This window comes from Canis lupus, chromosome 5 (assembly GCF_048164855.1).
Source record: "Canis lupus baileyi chromosome 5, mCanLup2.hap1, whole genome shotgun sequence".
NCBI lineage: Eukaryota > Metazoa > Chordata > Mammalia > Carnivora > Canidae > Canis > Canis lupus.
The window spans coordinates 12,768,169-12,793,495 of record NC_132842.1 but is presented as its reverse complement, the minus strand read 5'-3'; the positions used below and the strand labels follow the sequence as shown (position 1 = coordinate 12,793,495).

General features: G+C 36.6%; 1 long non-coding RNA gene across 5 annotated transcripts in view; it reads left to right on the top strand.

The window, feature by feature from the left end:
- The window catches only part of LOC140633229 (uncharacterized), a 151,849-nt gene that overhangs the window by 121,085 nt on the left and 5,437 nt on the right, over nucleotides 1-25,327 (top strand). The window contains exon 6 of one of the 5 annotated variants that reach the window (XR_012030863.1): nucleotides 1,587-2,086. The exons of the other annotated variants lie outside the window; for them this stretch is intronic. This is a non-coding gene — a long non-coding RNA (uncharacterized lncRNA). Of the gene's footprint in view, nucleotides 1-1,586; nucleotides 2,087-25,327 lie in introns of those variants that run through there. 5 annotated transcript variants of the gene reach the window in all.

Genomic DNA, 25,327 nt, shown 5'->3' with positions numbered 1-25,327 from the left:
TCTCTCTCTCTCTCCCTCTCCTCTTCCTGTGCATGCAGCTGCACATGGCACCTCAATACAGAGAATCTTAGAGGGCTATTTTTGCTTACAACAGCCAATTAGAAAGCAAAAGGCCAGCAAAGTCCTGCCAGAGACTCGCTGTGCCCTGGACAACTTCCCACATAAACAAAGTGGGGACTCCTTTAAAGAAAAGATGCCCTTGGCTTTTTTAAGGGTGAGAGTGATCTTCCTACAAAACCACAACCTTTCCCTGGCCTTGAGTTCCCCTTATGCAAAACTCAAGTATATGTGGCTTTACTTCTGTATAACCTTTTTCAACAAACCCACAAGAATTTGGGTTCCAGTATAAGTGATTTGCCAATTACTCCAGTTGGGGATAATTAGAAAAAATAGAAACCAGGGTTTACAGGGGAAGAAGGAAGTAACTCAGAAGGCAGAATCAGGGTAGAAATTTTGGCAATAAAACCTGGAAAGAGAGAAGAGAGGAAGATGAGTTTAAATCAGGGCCAGATTAAGACTTTTTAAGGACTGGTACTTAGAGAAAAGATCATTTTAAGCTTCTCAATATGTAATTCAAAACAAAAATTTTATACCTTAAACACTGGGTATAATATATGCCAAAATGAAACTAGTTTCTCCTTACTTTTGTTGTTTTTAATTTTATTTTTTTAATTTTATTTTTAATTGTAAAAGTCTCAAGAAGTCCATAGCAGCTGGACTCCCCATATCTTTTTGTAAAATCTTAAAGAGAGAGAGAGAGAGAGAGAGAGAGAGAGAAAGAAAGAAAGAAGAAAGAAAGAAAGAAAGAAAGAAAGAAAGAAAGAAGAAAGAAAAAGAAAGAAAGAAAGAAAGAAAGAAAGAAAGAAAGAAAGAAAGAAAGAAAGAAAGAAAGAAAGAAAGAAAGAAAAGAAGTGAGAAAGGGAGAGGGAGAGGGAGGGAAGAGGGAAGGAAGAAAACTTTAGCTTGAAATTCTAGTTGTCTCAGCCCAGGGAGATATGATAATATTGGATAACCTCTCTGCTTCAGGCTGAGGAATTCAACTCCCTTTTCCAATATGTATTTTTTATGGAGGACCATTTCTCTTACAAACTTTTAGTATCTGCATTAAAACCCTCCTCATATCCCACTGTCGGTACATCATCTCCCTAATAAATTGCTTTCTGCTTGGTAATACCTTGTTTATTTTTATTTTCCAAAACTACACTTTAGAGATGAGACACTGGAATTTTAAGAGACACTACAAAATTAAAATCTCTGCTTGTTGCAGTTTCCAGGAACTAAAGCTGATCCTCATCAAATTATGCTAATTTACTGTATAGTATTTAATTAAATCTTACTCCAGGCAATCTACTTCCAGGGTTTATTTTTATAGCTTAAAACTTTCAAACATGAAAAGGCCTTTCAATATAAATAGAAAGAGAAAGAAAGGAAGAAAGAAAGAGAGGGAAGGAGGAAGGAAGGGAGAGAGGGAAGGAGAAAAACTATTCAGTGAAGTTCATTAGGAAAAAAATATTACTTTACATCCTGGACTTACTTCAGTCTCAATCTCTTTCTCATTCTTACCCTTTGTCTCTTTTTCTTTTTAGGAAGACAAACAAATGGTTGTTAGAAATTCCTTCCCTCTATCCTAAAGAGTGCATATCTCTCTGAAATGGCAACTTCTTTTAACTGGGCCATTTCCCAGGCAGATTGTGTTCAGCTAAATGTAAACATAAGTGACTGAGGATAAGATCGGATCTCTTTCCTCAGGAATCAACAAAGACTGTGTTGCTACTGCTAATCACATGAGTTGCAATGGCACCTACTCTTCAGGTTCACTTACATGGGAAAAAATAAGCTGACATTCAACAGGCAGCCTCAGCTCTTATCACATGCACACTTGGGATGAACCTACTCTCTGCTTCCATCCTGACCCCATCATGTGGCCCTGACTCCATCATCTGCCAGCTGATGATTAAGAATTTTTCCTTGTAGAAAACTCCTCCACAGCCAAGAGCTACCCCAAGCTTCCAAAGCTTCTGCTAAACCATCATATAAGAATGTGAAAACAGAACAGCCAACCTGAAAGCTTACGAGTTCTGTTCCAACCAGGCTTTTTTTTTTTTTTTTTTGTCCTTTTGGAGAAAATATTATATCTGAATATTATGACATTGCCCCACATCTTGATTTTAAGTAAACCAAATGCTTTCAAATCATTTTCCAGAGCAAGTACTATATTAGCTTTATAATTTCCTATTATTTCTTGAATTTGAATTAAAACAGTGAGCATTGGCCTCTGACATATGAATTCCACATACAATTCAAAGCTGACCTAGCATCACTGTAGTGTTGACCTTTTCTCATCAAAGTCCTCTAAGCCAAAGCATTCTTTTACCTTTAGTTGTTTGGACTTCTGCCCTTGCTGATTTAAGTCTCAGAGGAGGAATAATCTCCCATATTATCAAATTCACTCAACCCCTCTGGAGCACCTGCGGTTGGTAGCTTCCAAGATGGCTTCTAATGATCTTAGTCTCTTGGCATTCCCATCCTGTGTACTTCCTCCTACACTGTATGAGAGTTGGTCAGTGAAATACAGTGGAAGTGATGGTATGCCACTTCCAAATTTAAGTTATACAAGATGACATCTTCCATCTTGGATTCTCTGCTCTAGAAAAAGCAAATGCCATTCTATGCAATACTCAGTCTATGAAGAAGTCCAGGTGACTAGGAGTTCCAGCCAACAGCCAGCAAGGAACTGTGGCCTGCCATTACCATATAAGTGAGGCTGGAAGCAAATCCTCCCCCAGTTAAGCCTTCAGATGAGACTTCAGCTCCTGCCACCATATTGACTGCAATTTTACAAAAGATTAAGTCAGAACCATCCAGCTACCCAGATTCTTAACTCACAGACACTGGGATAGGATAAATGTTCATTGTTTTAAGCTGCTAAGTTTAAGGGAAATTTGTTAAATAATAATGGGTAGCTAATATAGAAATGTTGACTATCCTTTCCTTTCCTCATCTGGTATTTCAATCAAAGCCTGATTAGGAAAGAGATAACTTGTTTATTTATAAGAGAGGGACTCAATGCAGGGGACTGGTTATACAGGTAATAGAAATGTTGTGAATTTAGAGAACAGTGAGAAAACCCAGAGGTTAGCGGCATGATGCAGTCATGGTCACCCTTAGACTAGAACGCAAAAAAATAAAATGGTGTTACCAGAAGCTATAGATCACATTACTCTCCTCTACTCACTCCACATTCTGAGATAATGAAAATTATCTATATTTGCATCTTCCAATATGGTAGCCATTAGCAACATGTAGCTACTCAGCATTTGAAAGGTGGCTAGTGCAACTAAAGAAATGAATTTTTGCTTTTAAGTTTAATTAATTTAAATTTATATACCTACATACAGCTATATATGGTAGTGACCACTATATTGCACATTGTAGCTCTAGAAGCTAAAACCAGAGTAGACCATTCCCCTGAAGGCAGGAACTGGAGGACTTGTGTAAGGTGCCACCAGAGCTACAGAAGGACCAGGAAAGAGTGAGTCCTTGACATCTCTCATCCCTCTCCAATTTCCTCCCAGTGCTCCCCACTGGTGATATCAAATAGGAAGCAGATTCCAGGAGTAGCCTCCCTGTGGGATATAAAGAACAGTGGTGAAGAGGTATCAACTTCAAAGGAGCACATGCCCAAAAGAGAAGGACTCAAAATCTTGATGAGTTTTAGAATAACCATAGGCCTACACCTTTCTCTTGATAAAGAAAACACCACCATCTTTTTCTGAGTTCCACAGTAGCCCTGGATGCAGACCTGGGAGTTAGCTAATCAAATCTTTTCTTCCAAACAAAAGGAATTCGGGCAAGTAAATGTTTCTTCATTTTGTTCTATGTGCTGAATGAGTTATTATGCTTTCCATGGTAAACTGTAAACTGCTATATTAGACTTCTACTGCTATCTAACAAATCAACAAATATTTTGGTGGCTTAAGAGAACATATATGTATTACCAAACAGTTGTCATAAGTCAGAAATCCAGGCAGAGCTTAGCTGGTTCCTCTCTTCAGGATCTCACAGGTTCTAATCAAAGTGTTGTCTATGCTGGAGGCTTAACTAGGGAAAAACCCACTTTCAAGTTTATCTGGATTACTGGAAGAATTCATTTCTTTGCAGCTGTATGACTAGTGGCCCCTCTTCTGGAGGCTACCCACAGTTCCTTGTCACATGACCTTCCTATAGACAGTTCACCAAATGGCTATTTGATTCTTCAAGACCAGAAGGGGATTTCTTACATATAACAAAATGTAGTCATAGGCATTACACCTCATCACCCCTGCTATATGACACGAGCTAATCAAGGAATTGACATCTCATCACCTTTGCTATATTCCCTTGGCAGAAGCAAGTCACAAGTTCTGCCTACACTCAAGGGGAGGAAATTATACAAAAATGTTACTCATTGGAGGTTCAACTTAGGTTGGGTCCTCTGTACCGCTGGAGAGAAATGTCGTTGTCTTATTAACATTTGATGTTTATATTCTTAACAAACTTTATAGTCCTTAGCATACTAGAGTTGCTTAATAGTTTCTTGGATTAGAACATCATATTTCAAAAAATATGCTCCATGAAGATATGTTGATGCTCAACATGCAGCAAGATGGGAAATGCATGAGCAGCAGGTAGTACTAGAGACGACTAGACATCTGCTTAACTAGAAAACATAGTGAGATGCCCAAACTTTGACAACACAGACTTAGCCACCCAGACTCAAGATAGGGACAGGAAAAGCAGTTACTTCTATGGAGGTGAGCTTAAAAAGTACCTTTGTGCTACATAATCTTATGATCAGAACTGGAACATTGCAGGACAGCAAGAAATACACAGGATTCAGGGACTCTGCCCTGGTGTCCTTATTCACAGAGTAGTACACTTGGAAAGGGGGCTTAATGCTCCTCTCCCACCAGAATGCAAGGGCAAAGAGCAAAGCTCCATCCCCCAAAGAGGACTGGCTCAGAAAGTAAAGAAGGGACCTAAGTCAACAACCAGAAATTCAAGTTAATTCCATCAAGAGATGGGGTAAATGGGCTGGGGCTGATAAAGAGATTTCATTCCACTTAATTCATCAAGTATAAGAATCCAAATTTGTTTCAAGAAATGTTTATCTGGTTTTCTTCAGAATTAAAGTGTTAGAGAGTCTGTCTCCTTCTTTCATTAGAAGCAAAATGTCATCACTGGGTCTCAGACATATTTAAAATCATGAATGCAGAGCTTCAAGAACAATTAGCAGTCTCTACTCCAAATGAGAAATTGCTGTTTTTATGGATTTTCCCAAAGTGATAGGTAAAAGAGATTACTCTTCTCTGATTTTTTTTTCTTCTTTTCTGTCCTTTTCTTTTTCTACCACCTTTCCTATATTTTAGGCATCCTCTATTTAGATGTTGGGAAGAATCAACTTCCTGCTAGTAAATTTCTGAATACTTCAACCTCCTGTCAGTGAATTCCTAATGCTTGGTACAGTCACTGGTTCTCATGATGATTAGTTGAGAGTAATTACCATCCATTTTCACCACTGGATACTCACAGAGAGATGTGGTTTCTTCTTTACTGGCAAACTTCTCCACCATGCTTGGCAGCCATTCCTATTGTTAGTTTACAAAGCGTCTAGGTAGAGATCCCTGAGTGGCTCAGTGGTTTGGTGCCTGCCTTCAGCCTAGGGTGTGATCCTGGAGTCCTGGGATCGAGTCCCACATCGGGCTCCCTGCATGGAGCCTGCTTCTCCCTCTGCCTGTGTCTCTGCCTCTCTCTCTCTCTCTCTGTGTGTGTGTGTCTCATGAATAAATAAATAAAATCTTAAAAAATAAAGCATCTATGTAGTGATAAAATCAAGTGGTATCAGGATCAACCATGATAACAGTGGGGTCTGCTGAACAATTGCACAAAGCATCAGCAACCAGGTAGGTCTCAGTGGAGGAGCAACCTTCCAGTTTCAATGCCATCACACCACAGTTAGTTTCATATGCCAAGAGTGGCATTTATTTAACCCCTGGTACTTAGGTATGACACAACCTACAAAGAGCAAAATAAAATTTCTCCTGAGAAAAATATAACCTGGAATTTTAATGGAGGTGAGAGCAGTCTTGAAAGGAGGAGGAAAAGAAATTAAGTGGTAGGAGATTTACTATTTGAGCAGATGGAGCCAACCATCCTCAATACAATTATAAGGAATATAGAATCCCCCATTTCTTTCCCAGATCTCTGGCTGTCACTGACTTAATTTTTCCCAGCTCTCTACCCAGTATCTGGAAAGTCCCCACAGTGATATAAGTCCTCAGATTTTTCTTTTATTTCACTCTTCTTGAAAACCTTGAATAAATCAGCTGAATATATTTATTAATTTAAAAAATTCACCAAGTCAAATTCTTCAAGTCATGGCTCAAGGATTGTTTGCTCATGAACTCATCAAGTAAGTGCCCCATGCAGGGGTGGATGGTGCTGCTCCTAGGAAGGCAGGATTATCACTTTTGATTATCACACCCTAAGGAAGGGAGCATGGCAGTGGAAGAATTTCTGTCCTTGAGGGATGACTTTATTGCTCTCCATGGAGCATATCTCTGGCTGTAAAAGGAAGCTCTGAGTACTAGAAGTTTGGTAAGAAAATTCCGTCTTTTCTGAATCAGTGCACCACTGTCCACAATTAGTATTCCCTTGAGCACCTGCTAAGTAACCAGGCATGTCCAGCTCCTTTATGGGTCTCTTTTCAGGGGAACTAGGTTCCAGCTCATAAACATGACTGAAATCTGGTTGCAAATCTATCCCAAGAGTTAGAAGCTGATGCTGCAGAACAGTAAAACTCTCGTCAGCCAGGTTCATCTGTTCCGTTAGGGGTGGGGCTGGGTGGAAAGGGACCAAAGGGAACCAAGATATTTTGCAGTTTAAGTGAGAGGACTTATGAGAAAAAAAAAATGAAGTTTTGGGGGGATTCATCACTTCCTTTTACAAAGTAGACAAAGGAAAGGAGATCCAGATTGCTACAAATAGATATATACCCTCCTCATACTCTGTGACCAACACAGTTGTGTATCCCACTGCTCCTTTCCCTGCCTTCTCTGAAACAGACAGGATCATATAAACATAGTTTGTGGCACAGAAGAAAATCCAGATCACAGGTTTGGAGTCCCCAAGATCACTTTCATCTCACTCTGTTTTACTGTGTCTAGGAAAATGAATCACATGGAACAGGAATAATTTATTCTTTCTTCCAGTCCTAACCTCTTCTGGTCTACTTAATATCTGGTTATTCAAAACTATTAAACAAGGAGAAAACATATATATGATATGGTTGTGTGTGTAAGTCTGAAGATGACAAATTGAGGCTAAGAGCCCTGTAAAAATCCAGTTCTCATTGGATGATCTCGTTATATACTGCTGAGTAGCAAACATCCCCAGCGACACTCATTTATTTAGTTCATGAAATTGTAAATCACATGTAAAATATTGACTTAGACTTTTAGATACCGACATGACTCTCTAGATTTATTGTTAGATAAAAAGTAAAAAAATAAATGGAGAAATTGCAAAACAACACATATTGTATGGTCCAATTTCCAGAATTACAAAACTCAAAAACACAAAATAGAACCATAAGAACCATATGTGTATATATGGTTTTGAAATACATACAAAGTAGTTACTCCTGAAGAAGGAATGAGTAAACAGAGACCTATCCATTTTATTCTAAAGACTTCTGTGTTTCTGAAAATATATGTAGTTATTACTTAAGCAATTAAAAGTAAATATATTAATAAAAGGGAATTTACAAAGCCATCCTGCGATCAATTTTCTTGGTATAGCAATGACTACAACCCATCATCCAATAATTGGATCAGTGTCATTTAAATACTGCTCCTTAGTCTTTTTAAAGATTTATTTATCTGAGAAAGAGAGAGAGGGCCAGGGAAGGGACAAGAAGGAAAAAGAGAGAGAGAATCCTCAAGCAGACTCTTGGCTGAGCACAGAGCCCCTGAGATCATGCCCTGAGCTAAAATCAAGAGTCAGATGCTCAAGTGACTGAGCCATCCAGATGTCCCTACTTCTTCTTACTCTTATATTCAATAAATTTTATTATCTATTTAAGACATTCAACACTTACTCTTAAGTTTGAAAACGACATGCCTTTGCTTCCCAATGAAGCCAATAAGTACATGAAAGCAAGAATCTTGTCTCATGCTGTATTATATTTCCTGATCTCCGACTATCTGCTTCATTGCTAAATGTACATAATAAATATTTGATAAATACCAAATGAATTTAACTCACTCTGAGTTTCCTTTAAAGGTTAAAGATTTAATTGTTGTAAATGTTTAAAAGGATAGAGACTAAATACATACAGGAAGACAAATATCTCCGTAAAATTTACACCTTATAGTGAATATTCTCCATAGTCATCAGTTTGAATTATGCAGAGGCAGGAGAAGGCAGGGAGGGGTGTGCCCTTTTAACAAACTGGTACTCTGATCTATAACTGATCACCATTATCTCTGTTTCTATGTCCTAGGTCACTTTAAAAGCTATCTTAAAATAGTGTATTACTGAATTTTTTTAGAGTTAAGAAGGAATCAATACAAGACAGAAAAAACCTTTGAGATCTGTGGATAAAATTATAAATATAAAATTTGTTGCAGCATTACTGATAAGGCAAAATTTAGAAACAAGCTAAATGCCAAAAAAAAAAAAGAAATAAATACTTAAACAGAAATCTCCACCTCAGAAAATGCTTGCCTTAAAATCATTAATATTTTGAAAGTCAAAGAATTAATCATCAGAAAATATATCACTAAGATACAGATTCAAATATGGCTGCAAAAAAAGAGTCACACAGTATCCATCCAGCCAAGATTATGTATCTCAAATTGTAATTGATGGTAGTTCATTTTTATGAGACTTTAAATTTTGTAAATAATATTTGATTGAAAATAAGATGATTGCAATGTAGTATAATAACAATACGGTCACTGATGATAGAACATGAAATCTAACAACAAATTGAAATACTTGGACAAATAACAGAGAACATTCAAATACCTTGGCAACAGATATAATTATGATGATAAAATTATGCATCAAACTAATTCTTAAAGGGCAAGTATATATTTGTAAATAGGAAGGCTATGTAATATACATATATAAGTCTAAGAACATTAAAAAATTCTAAGAGCTACATAAGGCACTAGAATAAAACATACATACCAATTAATGAGGGCAAATATTTAATCATATATATGCATAATGCATCAGAGCTTAGTCATGTAGCAATTTTACACAGTACAAAAATGATTAAAGGTGAAAGCAGAAAAGACTATGTAGGTAACAGCAATTGTCCAATTGCTGGAATTTCTTCTCATAAACTATTATTACACTTTTATTATACCCAGTTATCTGGGGTCCTATCATATTTTGATGACAGTTTGATGACTACATTATTATACTGGATTCTTTTTTTTTTTAATTTTTTTTTTAAATTTATTTATGATAGTCACAGAGAGAGACCGAGAGAGAGAAAGGCAGAGACATAGGCAGAGGGAGAAGCAGGCTCCATGCACCGGGAGCCCGATGTGGGATTCGATCCCTGGTCTCCAGGATCGCGCCCTGGGCCAAAGGCAGGCGCCAAACCGCTGCGCCATCCAGGGATCCCATACTGTATTCTTTAAATACAAAATGACCATCCCAGTAATTGAGAATTAAAACGTATTTAACAAAAACACAATACACATTTTCGTATCTTGTTTTGCTTCTTCATACCTCCCTCGGGACTATGTGACAATAAAATATTAACATTATCACCATCATACAAGGAATTTAGGTGAGATTTGTTTCATTGAGTCTTGACTTTTGCTTGATTTTTTGTATTAATTAGAACATATTTCCCCCAAGTATAATTAGGATTGATACCATAGTAAAAAGTAACAATCTAATGGAAGAGAAAGCCAACAGAGAGATCCAAAATATATAAGGTGTTATATGTAGAAAATGGCATTTCAAACTCTTAGGGAAAAACAGAATTCATTGGTACCATGTTCAATGTACAATCTCTATCTTAGGTTAGAGATAGAGCACATACTGACACATGTGTAAAGGGCATGGCACATACTCAACAACCAGTAAAAAACATTATTGAGTAACTCAGTGAAGGAAAAAAGTTCAGGAAAAATATTGGTTAGTTTTCAACCCAATATAAATAGAAGACTATAAAGAAAAAAATCAAAATAACAATTTTTAAAAATGGCAATTTTTTACCTCACTCAGCTTTGTATAAGCTTTATCAAACAAAACAAAAAGACAACCATAAAAAAAAGCAGAAACAAGATATCACGGAAAATTTGGGTAGATCCAAATACATAAAAATAAACAAATCTCTAAAAAAAAGGATACAATTAAAAGAAAAATGATAAAATAGGGAAATATATGTCATACGTTATAATAAGAGTTAGAATTTGACAAATTAGAAAAAAATATTCTAAGAGAATTTAGCCAAGGATATCAATAGATAAATCACAAAATGCATATAAATGGTCAATAATACTGAAAAATAAGCTTACTAGTAATGAAATAAATGCAAATGAACACCATAATGAAACACCATTTTTTTAAGGTTTTATTTATTTATTTGACAGAGTGAGCAAGAGAGAGAGCAGTGGGATAGAGGGAGAGGGAATTCAGTGCAGGGCTCTATCCCAGGACCCTGGGATCATGACCTGAGCCAAAGGCAGATGCTAAACCCACTGAGCCACCCAGGCACCTCTGAAATGCCATTTTAAACTAAAGAATTGTCAAAGACTAAAATAAAATATAAGATGGGACCTCTCCAAAAGGCAATCAGAAAGTGTAGATCAAAAGCTGCAAAAGCATACTATATTTTTACCTATTATTCCATACTTATTTCAAATCAGTTATCAGTTTTACACACTAATACTGATACACAATATAGTTCTATATAATATTTACAATGGAAAAATTGGTGGAAAAATCTAGATGCCTACAGCAGATATAACTAATTGCTCCCTGCCTTCTATTCTCCCCTCCTTCATTTTGTAGTAACACCACCATTCTCCTCCCCAGGTTTTATCAGTTGACATTTTTATAAGGAAGTAACTTGCCCTTCACATAAAGGGCAAGGACATGGTGCTCATGAAATAATTCCAACTACACAAAAAAAAGGGCAAAACCCTTGAAGATGGAAGAGAAATAATATAGAAGAAATCTGGATTTCTAGGGGACCTCACAGAGCAAAGCCACTCATCACAGCCAGACCACCTGCTTATATCTGTGCTCTATAAAGAGAGAGAAATAAACTTCTATTGTACTTGAATGACTAAAGGTCTCTTAGACAGCTGCTTGGTTTCTACCCTAATTAATACAATGTCCAACATTATAGGATTACCTAAATAATTTCATTCATTTCATAGAACACTGTTCAGCTACTGAAAATCATATTCCTGCAAAAAAGATAAGAAATGGGAAATGCTCATGGTGTGGAGATTATTTGCTTACCTGTAAAAAGTTGATTAGTAAATAACAGATATAATAAATATATTAATATCCCAATTTAGATATTGAAAAAATATGGGTAAAAGAGAGAAGAGCAAAATATAACAATGGTTCTAACTAGAAGTTTGGGAATATGGATCATTTATTTTCCTAATTTTCCATAATGACTTTGTATTTTAATAGAATGTAATAAAACTGGGAGAAATGTTAAAAAAATAAAATAAAATTTCTGATAGAGGAATTAAAATGCCACAATTGAATGAAGAGGTGCTTATACCTGGATATTTAAAGAGTGGATCCAGAAGCGTGGAACAGTGACATTGAAAAGTAATGTGCTTTTTTCATAGTGGGAGCTTAATATAGGCTTATTGAATTGGACCCCAGCAAATATATTTTCCATGAGACCATTTAGTAGTATTTTAATAAACTCTTACTAAAATAGCAGGTTAGAGTTTAGCTGTAGTTTTAAAATTTGCCACTATTTACAACATATTCAGCAACAGTTCTAGGGTTTTGCTATGGATCTATTAATTTTTTTCATATTAAATAATTCCAGTAAGTACCTATTTATCCTATTGTATGACTTAAAAGCTGATGTGATGTTCAACAACAAAAGTGCTGTGAGTCATTCAGCTTGTTTGAGCAGAAGATTGAAACTCACTGAATGTAGCCCCTGAAATGGCATCATGGAAAGCTGAACAAGTGAATACAAATGTAAAATAGCAATTCATGCAATTTTGTAGGTGATACAGAATTTCAAATTCAAAAATATAGGACAATCTTCTTTTTCATGCTGATTTCTTTACCACTATGCAATATTTTTCTATTTTCTATTATTTTTTGAGTTATTTCAAATACAGGGAAAGGATGGGAAATAGCGGACATTTTCAGAATTTATGTTTCCATCTAAACTTCCCAACCCAACTGTGTCTACACTTGAAATACATTTTAAAAGTGTCAACCAATGACAGGGAAAATTCTTCTCTGGGAATCCATTACATTTTTAGATGGCCTGATTTTTCAGTGATTTTAAGATGATCACAGGGACTAGCATGAACAAATCCTTACCATCCCAAACACAAGACCAAAGGTAAAGGTCCATATGATTGTCAGTTAAATTTTTAATGAGTCAATTCAGACAAAGATGGATTTGATGAATATCCCCATGTAGAAACAGCTACAATTAAAGCAGCTCTAAATTTACCAGGGACATTATGTGAATTCAACAGATATGACTCAAAACATAAATCCATGAAAGCAAATGCCCTGAAGTGGCAGTTTATCTCCTCATAGAGATAAGGCTCACGGATGATTGCAGCATTCTTCTATTCCCTGTGTCTTATATTTTAGATAAAAGCCGGAGGTGAGACAATACCCCACCTCAATAAGCATGTCTTCCTTTGCCTGATCAATTCTTCAGGTTTCAGGACAAACTTCACTTGCTCACTAAAGCCTCATGACTCCTTACGTCTCCCACTCCACAGTCTGTGTTAGATGTTTTGCTACGTGCATCCTTATCACTTTACGTGATTTTATCACAGGTTTGGCACTGCCATTTATCCATAACTTCCACTTAATTCCATGGAGAATGGAACTATTTCAATCTTGTTCATTGTTTTATCCCTAGAAATTAGCACTGTGCCTGGCAGAAAATAGGCACTCAGTTGTCAGATGACTGAATGATTGAATAATTGAATGAATGAATGAATGAATGAACAGACATCTAATGCCAAAGAAATAAAAGGGTACAGCAGATCTGCCATTTCTTCACCTGCTCTTCTGGGTCAGACCTCAATTTTGCATTCGGGAGGTAGGAAGTGGTTATTTTACCATCTTCTCACTGAACTCCAGGTCTTTCTGAATACCAGTTATTGCTTCTGAAGGCAGAACCCAAACTCTTCTACACTTTCTACATCCCGTATCCTTGTCTTGTTTATGACATTTTGAAGAAGAAAAAGACACCGTAGTACTTTTTGCTAATTTTCCAAAGATCCATCAACAACTCCTAGCCCATAAAAAAGGGCTCATTTTCTTTGCCATATGTTGGAGCTCTATCAGCTAAAATCTATGAGAATTGAATGTAGATGAAATATTTCAATATAGCATGCACATAAGAATACATAGTAACATATTTTCTCGATGTCAAGATAATATCTATATAAAAGCAAATTTCTACAGATTCAACCTTAAGTAAATTAAGATAATAATGAGAAGCTAGGTGAACTTAGTTGCAGATCTGAACTGTGACTATTACTATCACTTTTCCCATTCACCAGCTGGGTTCCCTGAAGTCAGAAAACCTAGTAGAATAAGGAAGATGTACTGGGACTGAAGCGTCAACAGTTGCTTTTGGCTCAATCACAGGGTTGAGATCATAAATTTGTACTGCTCATCCAATTTCCCCGTTATGAAATTTACAGACTATTTCTTCTTTATATTCCAAACACTTTGCCACCCAACTGTGGTTCCCATCTGGCTGTAGCTTTCTCTGTATCAGACCTGATTTTCTGGTTGATGATTCTACTATGGAAATTGTTTTTGAACAAAATGTTACAGAAAACAATCTCAGCTGCTGAAAAAATAGATTCTAAAATATCCTGTTTTAATTCGTCAACCTTAAAAATCCAGAAAAATGGAAGCTTAATTTCCAGTATCAAAGAAAACTTAAGATAATTATATTTTTAAAATAACAATTGAGAAATGTTTAGTGCAAAATCTAGCATAGTTTTTTTTAAGAAGTGGGATAGAGGCAGAAGAATGGCATTTATGCTTGATGTTTAGCATTAATGGCTTATTGTACTCCTTCACTTGCTGCCCAGTTTCTATCATTCTACCAAGCTGGTGCCATTGAAGAGATGTGAATATTTGCTAACACTGCCAACCAAAGTATGCATATTTTAATGATGGTTTTAGAATATACTTAAAAGAGGCCCCAAAGAGAAATATCTTATTACATTCTACTTGAGACAGTTGAAAACTCCAAATATATTGGAACTTTATTGGTAGCAAAAGCTCTTTAAAAAATGAGGCCATGTCTGCACATGAAATAAGAGGAAATTTGAGACAATTATCCAGATATTTCAGAATAAAAGAAATATCTTAGCCCTCAAAAGTCTACCCGCTAAAGCAAATGCTTGCTTTTCTTTGTCTCTCTTTTTTTCCAATTTTCTTTTTCTTTCTGCGGGTATGAAGCATAGAGATAATCACGGCAAGTTCCTATTTCAGTAAATCTGTGCTAAAACAAACATAAATGCCTGATATTTCAAGTCCTCTTGGAACCTGCATTTTGCCCCTCTTGTTGGGAGGGAGCAGGTAATGAGAGTAGGAGCTTCTGGTCCCCCACTAAGAAGACAAAGGGAAACAGCTTGTAGTAGCAGGAGATCTTGCTCCATGCCTTGGGCAGTGGCTGTGGGAGATTCAGGTGCAAACTTGAGCTTTTGAGTTATCTCTGCATTCTAACCTGTTTCTTGGTTACTAAGCAAATGTTTTACTCTATGGGTCTCCATGTCTTCATCAGACTAAGTGGTACCTAATCTGCTGCCTGGTAGTGAAGAGCACATCACAAAATAACATAAGCAAAACACTTTGTACTGTATATAGGTAGCATGGACTTGGTAAACAGAAACTATCGGTCAGAGTTAGTTTGGAATGGGGTCCAGTAGTAGTTCAAATCCTATATATACGTGTGCATAAATAAGTGCTTTCTCATAGTCCTAAAGTGCAAATATTTTCGCTTTTGGGACCAGCTAACCTTGTATCATAAAAATAGGACTGTCTGAAGACCTTTGTTAGCCTAGCACTCTTGTGTCAAGAGACCCCCATCCCTTTCATTTATAGCACATTTAATGCAGCCACACCCAACATAAAATACAATCTGCTGCAAATACTTTGAAAGGATGTTTAATTTTTGTTGAATATAAATTTAAATTTAGTTATGATTTGATTTCTCACCAACCATCACCATCTTCTTATGATCAGAGCAGTCTAATCTATAATTATTTTCCAAATGTAATACAATGTTGTGACAAATTCAATAATCCTGAAGATTAATATACTCATTAACATATTAATTTTGATTAGGACTCATTCCTGAGTAAAAAAAAAAAAAAAAAAAAATTCACTGATTACTTGTTAAGAGTTGTAGGTTTAAATTCCAGCTGTGTGACCTGAATTAAGCACTTGGCCTTTCTTTATGAAATGGGCATATTATCACTGCTTCCATCTCCTTCATTGACATATTGTGGTGCTCATGGGAAAGAAAATAAGTGTAGGGACCCTGTGATGTGTAGGATTATTAGTACTTGAATGAACAAATAGAACAAAAAGAAATAGTAGCAGCCTCAAAGTCAACATCCTTTCTACAACCTTTTTAGTATGTACTGACACAGAGCATCCTGAGGGAAAGTGTAGGTAGAAGACCCTACATCTGTGTATACCAAGAAGGAAACTAGCAGATTTAGGACCCAAATGGCCCTAAGTCCTGCCTTAGAGGTGTGGTCCAGGGAGGTCCTGCCACACTCAGGGACAACATTCCTTTCTTCTGCAAAGGTAAAAGCCTCAAGAGATGAGGCTCTTTTTTTTTTTTTATAAATTTATTTTTTTATTGGTGTTCAATTTGCCAACATATAGAATAACACCCAGTGCTCATCCAGTCAAGTGCCTACCTTAGTGCCCGTCACCCAGTCACCCCCACCCCCGCCCACCTCCCCTTCCACCACCATGAGATGGGGTTTCTTTTGATTAGAACCCACCCTTCAGTAGCCACTCACATGGCTCAAGGAAGGGCCCCACAAGTAGCTTACTCTGGCTCCCTGGAAAGTTCTGTGGCTTTCATCAGAGTTATGAAAGTGAAATGAGGCCAGACATCTTTCCAGGGCCAGTATGGTTCAGAAACAAAAATACACTGTGCAGCAAACTACCTAAGCCAAGGCAGCTGAATAAGCACCCAGCTCATAGCACAGGAAACCGGGGCTGCCCTGTAAATAAAATTAACGTAATGAGACTCTGTCGCCATCCCATGTCTGAGCTGAAAAGTGATTTCTGCCAAGCCCTGTATCCAATCAGATAACTATGTCTCTGAATAAGCATGAGACATTTAGCTAGAGATTTTCAATGGAAATTTGGAGCCCATGCACCAAAATATTTTCTTTATTTTATTTTCTTTAGTTCTCCCCGAAGAGCTATAGCACAGAGAGGACTTTTCCCATTCTGTGATTTTAGTAGCTGGTAACTTGCACCAAACTCTTTTAACTGAGAAATGGCCTAAAAGTGAACTTATACCTAAGGGAAGCAGGAAGGGAGGGAAGGAGACAGAGAGAGATAGAAAACCAGGAAGAGACAGAAAAAAGGAGGTTTTTACTGTCCAAAGTGCTTTTTTTACAGCCTCCAAACTAATAAAGAATGAATGGTTTAGATATCCATCTCTATTCCCTTTGCAATACAGTATCCAATGAGAGTGGCTCTCAAAGGTTTTTTCCATGAGGAAAGAAAATTCACTCATAGAAACAAGAGGAACAAAGACAATTGTTACAGATATGTCACAGCCTTATCTCAATAAGGTTGGCTGTGTATTTAGATACTTGGCTGAATTAGTACATCCCACTAAGTAACCTTGCTGCCTCTGTAGCCTCCTCAGTAAAAAAGAGTGGCAATCAACTACAGCTGACAATACTGTATGTGCCCCTTGTTGCTGAAATCAATCACTAATCCTGCATCGCTGGAACGAATAAAATGATAGGAAATCTGCTCTGACTGCAGAATGTCTTTTACTATATTTGCATTGAAGAACTTTTAATAATATGCTCAGCCTCAGTAGTCAACATTCCATGGAAATACAGCAGATTAGCTAGTTGACCCCCTACAGATTAATCAATTCATCCCCACTCTGTGTATATCCCTCTGAATGTGTTCTTATATAACTTTGTGTTTCACTAGGCTGCTCATATTCTCTTTCTTGGGTTATTCTCCAAGGGAACAGGTCAGGACTCTCCCTACTGTGGACTCCAAAGAGTAGTCCCAATGGACTATCTTAGGAGAAACCTAGAGATATTTTAGGGGTACTAGAAGGATGATTGCTGGGAATATGACAAACTTAGACTCACCTGAGTGCATAATTTTTAAAATTTAGCTTTTGGAAGCAGTCCTGAAAGGTTAGAAAGGTAACTTATAAATAGGCTGAGTAGAAGAAATTAGACCAAAAAACAAAGCCTGATTTTTTTTTTCATGTGTATCTGGTCTTTTGAAAAAGCAAGTTATAAAAGGAAATTCCTTAAGTGTCTGCTCTGGGGTCGTTGGAGAGGGAGAGTGGAATGAACCGTGGATTCTTGAGTATTCAAAATAAATCTCACTACTCTATAGTGATAGGAGGTGCAGTGGTAAATGTCTGCACTCTGAATCACCATGACAAATAACTGAAACTCTCTATGCCTTGGTCCCCCCACCCATAAATAGAAATGCCAGCTATCAGAATTTTCCTGAGCAGTCAATGAGATAAAGCACATTAAATGACTATAAATATGTCTCACAAAGGGTAAATATCCAATAAGCATGAACATAATTATAGTGCTAATGCAGAGTGTACATTTGCCAAACATTACCTACACGCCTTGGCTGTGAAAGTTGACGTGAACACAATCTGTGTAGCACCTACAATTAGAATTTAACTTAGATACAAAATCTGTGTTCTAGTTATTTAAAAGCATACTAAAATGTAATGACTTGAAAAGTTTTTAGTCTTTGTTAGAGCTAATTCTTAGGGAAGTTAAAAATTAAAATATGGGAAGAATGACAGAACAAAGCAACAATCATAAGTAGAGATAGGCCCTCAGTTGATACTTGAACAATATGGGGGGTTTGGAGCACCGACCCTTGTAGAATTGAAATTATAACATGTAACTTCTGTCTCCCCAGAGACTTAATTATTAATAGTCTACTATTGACCAGAAGCCTTACCAATAACATATAGTCGATTAACACACATTTTGTATGTTATATGTATTATACACCATACTCTTACAATAAAGCTAGAGAAAAATATTAAGAAAATCATAAGGGAAAAGATATATACAGTAGCACACTGTATTCATTTTAAAAAGTCCCATTTAAAGGCCTTGTGCAGTTCAAACTCATGTCGTTCAAGGGTCAATGGTATATGTCACAGAGAATGTCACTCTCAGCTAAGACCTCTATCAAAGAACCGTTCCAAAATACATTTCTTCTCCTCCCAATAGATTCTGTTTATTATCCTTGCCAAAGCATCTTACAATATTAGGGTGATTTTTCAAGATATTAAAATTTAGCTTTTTTTTTTTTTTTAAGCATTTTTTTTTTTTTAAGATTTTATTTATTTATGATAGTCACAGAGAGAGAGAGAGGGGCAGAGACACAGGCAGAGGGAGAAGCAGGCTCCATGAACCGGGAGCCCGACGTGGGATTCGATCCCGGGTCTCCGGGATTGCGCCCTGGGCCAAAGGCAGACGCCAAACCGCTGCGCCACTCAGGGATCCCTAAAATTTAGCTTTTGGAGTTAAAAGCAGAATCTACAAACTCAGACTATCTTAAAAGTTGAAGTCTTTAGACTATCATTCAATTCAACCTCCACTCCACATAAAAACCCTCACCTGGAGAACTGTCAGTTACACATTGAGCACAAACCATTACAAGAGCTCATCGCCTCTTAAGGCTTTCCACCACTCCAACTTCACACGCTCTAATAGTTTGAAAAGTTCTTCATACTGAATTGCATTTCACATCCTTAGAACTATTTCGACTACCTGCTAGAACAATGCAAAATTAATCTATTTTCTCTTCTACATAAAAGCCCTTTAAATAAAGATTTTTATCAGGGTGGCCCAAAAATCTTTCTCCCATAAGCCAAATAACCATAGTACCATCAAAGAGGTGTTGTTTTTTAATTTCATGGAAATTCTCTGATCACTCTCCTCTTGGCTTATTGGCAAAGCACCTAATAGATACCACACCCTGTTGTGAACTGAAAAACACAATTTGGGACAGGTCCATCAGCTTCCTTGGACCTGACATTAACTTGCTATTTATACAATTCGAAAGGAAATTAGAATATTTAATAACTACATCATTCTGTTCCCTTGCAGGAGACCTGGTTGTATAAAAACTGGCTCGTGTTTATTTTAACAACAGTCCTGCTAGGTCTCCCTCTCTGTTCTTTACTTGCTAACCTGAACAACTGAATTTTAATCTAATCATGTTCATTGAGGTTGGGTTGGTTTTGGGTATTTGTTCCAACTGGCCTACATCATCCTGAATTCCAAATGTATTATGTGGGCGTCAGGTTTCAGATATTTGCATAGCTTTTCAGTCCACATCTAAGTTGTTGGCCAGCTTTGTAAACGGGACAGGGACCAGGGCAGAACAGTTCCTATGCCAGCTGACTCAAAGGAAAATCGATGACCACGTTCTTTATTGACATGCATTCCAAATTATCAACAGGAAATCAGTAAAAACTGCCAAATGTCTTGCCTGAGTTAATGAAGACATAGATATTTTTTAAAATATCACTCAATTTAGAAGTCTAGTAATTAATGTTTTAAAAACAAACCAAGGGTAACTTGTGTGCCTGACCTTTTGAAATACAATCTGAAATCTAGTGGTTGCTCGTTTTCTATGAATTCACTAATCATTTGTTAATGATTCACCAGTTTTACTGGTATCAAATTTACCAGTCTGGCACATCTGTCATCCATTTCTCTTTCCCCCCTACCTGCTTTTTGTTTTTTGTTTGTTTGTTTGTTTGTTTTTTTGTAAATTACATAGTATATATTTTCCTCAAGGGTCCTGCTTATTTCTTCTTATTTGCTCTTCAAGTCTTTCCTTTCTCTAGAGAACAATTTATCTGGGCTTGATATTAAAAATCATCTGAAGTATCTAGGGGCACCTGGATGGCTCAGTGGTGGAGCGTCTGCCTTCAGCTCGGGTCGTGGGATCGAGTCCAGCAATAGGCTCTCCACAGAGAGCCTGCTTCTCCCTCTGCCTATGTCTCTGTCTCTCTGTGTGTGTCTCTCATGAAAAAATAAATAAAATCTTTATAAAAAAGGAAGTATCTGGGTATCTTCTTTTTTTTTTTTAATTTTTTTTTTAATTTTTATTTATTTATGATAGTCACACACAGAGAGAGAGAGAGAGAGAGAGGCAGAGACATAGGCAGAGGGAGAAGCAGGCTCCATGCACCGGGAGCCTGATGTGGGATTCGATCCCGGGTCTCCAGGATCGCGCCCTGGGCCAAAGGCAGGCGCCAAACCGCTGCGCCACCCAGGGATCCCCATGGGTATCTTCTTAATGTCATCTTACCTCTTCTGGAATAACACTATAGAATATATTATGAACATATACTACTTTTATATACCTACATTATTTATATTTACATTATACATAAAAATATTAATTCTAATATACTCTTATTGCCATTTATTCTACTTTCCAGTTTGCCAAAGAAGTCAAATATAAGATTCTAAAAAGTTTCTAAAAAAAGGAACAAAGGGAAAAACCTTACATATTGATTCTTTTTTAAAAATTAAGTTTATTTTCTTTTTTACTCCTCCACAAAATAAAGAAAATGTTCTGCTTTATTCATGTCATTTGTTAGCATTATACTGTTTCCCAGAATATCAGTTCTGCCTTTTGTTGCTACAAATACAGCTACATTATGATTTGGGAAGGGGTGGAGGGGGAGGCCAGGGAGGAATCTTTTTCCAAGACAGAAATCCTTACAGAATTTTAAATTCTTGACAAAATTCTTGCATATGCCTCTTACTCAATTTTTTCAAAACTTTGAGTACTTTTTTTTCTTAAAAAAGTTCTATTTTATATTTTTGCATTTATTTCTAAATATGAAAATGATTCAAAAATGATTTATATTCTGCAGAAGTTCCTAAAGTAAGGAAAATTATGTAAGGAAGCAAAAAATACATATTTTTATATGCACACACATCCATATATACTACACATACACACATATATATTTCTCAACTTAAGACTGCATCATGATTTTCTTATGTTAATAGAAATTACTTGATAACTTAAAAGATATTATAGTCTACCATATGGACATTCTCCTGATGCTGAATATTTAACTTTTTCAAAGTTGTGATATTATAAATAATGCCACAATAAAAATATTTATATTAGTCATTTACCTGATTTCAAATTATGTCCATGTTAAAATAGAATTGTCCTAGCAAGAATAGTACTTTTTAAATACTATATTGTAGGATTTAATTTTGATTCATCCCACAGTTAAGAAGAAATTTTTTAAAAAGTTTAACCCAAAAGGGTTTGTATGTGGGTGGCAAATTTCTAAATTCTTACTCATGAAATAATACAGATTTTCTATTAATTTCATTAAGAAAAAGAAACTAGCTTCACAAAATTCTTGGATTATAATTCTTTTACTTCAACATTAGTAAGTATTATGTTATTGGTTTCAGAAATATCCCATTAAAAGTCTGATGATACTTCATTTCTTTCCCTTCATAGATACATTGGGAATTCTTTTTACCATATATATTTTTTAGAGGATTTTTCTTCTTTTTAAAAATATTGCCAAGATATAGTGTGTTTAAGGGAATCTGGGTGGCACAGTCAATTGAACATCCAACTCTTGGTTTGGGCTCAGGTCATGATCTCAGGGTCATGGGATCAAGCCCCATGTTGGGCTCCAAGCTCAGCAGGGGCTCTGCTTTCTGCTTGGGATTCCCTCCCTCTCCCTCTTTCTCCTACTCATACTCTTTCTCTCTCTCAAATAAATAAATAAAATCTTTAAAATCAAATAAAGATACAGTGTGTTTAGAATCATCCACAACAGTCTTTTCTATGTATATTTTCAGGACCATTTTCTTTTCCAACCCTGAATGTTTCTTATAATTAAATATTTGGGCAGCCCAGGTGGCTCATGGGCAGCCTGGGTGGCTCAGTGGTTTAGCGTGGCCTTCAGCCCAGGGCCTGATCCTGGAGACCTGGGATCAAGTCCCACATCAGGCTCCCTGCATGGACCCTGCTTCTCCCTCTGCCTGTGTCTCTGCCTCTCTCTCTCTCCTCTCTGTGTATTCTCATGAATAAATAAATAAAATCTTTTAAAAAAATAAAAATAAATAAATCTTTGGCCATTGTTTACAGTGACCCTTGATTATTCCTCAAGAAAACTCCTAATATTTATGCTCCCCATTTAAGATATTTCAATGTTTTTGTTTTATTCCTCTTTGTTTGAGCATACTGTAGTTTGTGGTTTTCCTCCACATCCCTAATTTAATACGTGTAATTTTTCATATATAGATAAATGTTAAAGGAAAGAATATGAAGCTGCCATCATTGTCTGCTAACCAGATAAGATTTTAAATAAAAACTGTAGAAATATCTTTAAGTATATCAACAGCATCTCCATTAAAACACATTAACATCTTTTCTCAGATAGATTATTCACAATCTTCTGGCCAGAAATGCATTATAGAACTTCTCTGTCCCTTGAACAATGTATAATTTTACATTATCTGTCCCTGAAAGCACATTCTTCTAGATTCTAATTTCCAAAAGAGAAGATTCATGTCTGTTATGTGTCATATCTAGCAACAATACCTAACATGCTATCAGGCTTGTAATACACACTCAAAACCTACTATTTGGGTGACACATTTACTCTGCACAAAAAAATAAATTATCTACTTAAATTCCACAATACTATTAAGTGTCTCTGTTCAAGTCATTCATCCCTTCTGAGGTTCTGATTTCTGACTTAACTAGGTGCTGGAAGAGCCATGGTAAGAGTTAAGCTTTCTAGGAAGAACACAGTCTTTTTCCTCAAGATTACCAACCATTAGGTAAACAGACAAACTAAAATAAGATAAAACCTGGCCTGAGCAGACCATAAGGTATTGACAGAAATCCATCCTTACCCTGTTCCCCTGAAAAAAAAAATCTTTAATGGAGACTCTATGCTTAATAATCTTTTGAGCTACAAAAACATCCTGAACACTTCCTTTTCAGTCTTTATCACATATACTTGAAAAGCTCATAATCCCTTTTTGTTTAACCAAAAAATTCAGCTTAGCTGTTCTCCCTATGTTGGTGAAGTTCAAAATATGTTTGTTTTCCTCAGTGCCCAAAAAGAGTATCTTACCACATAATAAGAGGTTGTTACATGCTCACAAATGCAACATGTATTAAGGCAAGGCCATTTCTCAAGTGATCTTTGTTTTGATCTGTGGAGGATTCATAGCTGAATTTAGGGAAATGTTCTTTCCCCCAAGTAATTGCAATCCATCTAATTCTAGCAGAAACAAACGCTTGTCATTCTGCTTATTCACACACCTACATGAGCAAATGCAATTTCCTTGAGATAAAGTATGTTGGCTGAATTGGTAAGAAAGAAATAGGAAAAGTAATTATTCCATAAAAAAAGAAACAAAAGAAAGAACCCTAGGCCTCCTTATTAGTTATTTGGTATAGAGCCATGTTTTCAGTTGGGGAGCTTGTGCAAGTGTATATCTTTTGCCTGGCTTGGAAAGAAATAAGGAAGAAACACACAGCTTATGGAGGTACAGATACATGAGATTTTCTTTTGGTCAATTACTAGAGCATGAAATGTAGCTTTATGCATAATCTTCCATAAATGTGAAATGATGATAAATCAACTTGTCTTTTACCAGTAGGCACAAGATAGTTAGCAAAGATGAAAATATGTCCTTCCATTATTTGCAACATGTATCTTTAGCTGGCCAATTTCTGCCCCCCTCCTACCTTTGTAGAATTTCTCACTTTATCAGAACTAGTGGGAAAGTGAAATTGCCCCAAACTATAGAAGGTGCCAAAGACTCACTTCCCCAGCAGCCTTTGCTACTGTAGAGAAAGCATGAGACCTACATTGTATCAATTATGTACATGTCAAAGGCACTGAGTCTAGAATCAATCATAAGCAGTATCCAGCACCAGCGGTGGTGACAGTTTAGGATGATGCACTGACACTGGGTGGTGACAGCCAGACTGTCTTCAATGGGCTGATTCAGTGGGAAGGATCAGTCAAGTTACCTAGATTTCAGTTACTTCTGTCTTTTTGCCACCCTGGTTTTCCATCATTCTAGGGAAATCGGTGAGCTACCTACTATAGTCTTTTTCTGCTCAAAATACCCACAAATAATTTTTATTCCTTGCCACCAAGAACCCTACAATACAATGGTCTTACCAATGATACTAATGTCCAAGGTTCTATTATTGCATCCAACCTATTCTATGGCAATTCACCTTTTTACATACCTGATTCTTTTCTGTGAAGTCCTTCAGGGTAGGCATAACTTTGTAGGGTTTTTTAATGTTTTTTTTCCACCACCCATAATTCTATCACACAGGTCCAAATATATAGTAGGCACTTCAAAATGTATGTGAAAGTAAACGGTGCCATTAAAATCCTTTTATTGTTTCCCAGATGGATAATTCACCTTATCCTTTTAAATTGAAATGACCACATACTCTCCCATGCCTATGCTGCGAAAGATTGTGTTACTTGCTTATGAGTTTGTCTTCTTTACCAGACCATTAGCTTCAGTGCAAGGACCAAGTCTTAGTTAAATATGGATCCAGAATCTGATGAATAAATTATTAATGAATGCTAACACAGCTAACAAATAATGGAGCTCTGACTAGAAATCATGTCCACTAGCGATCTCCTGCCCCAGCCACCTTCCACACCCTGAGGTAACATCACAACCAACACAAGTGTACTATTACACCACCACGTTGGCCTATGAGCACTGAGAAGAAATCCTCAGGTAAA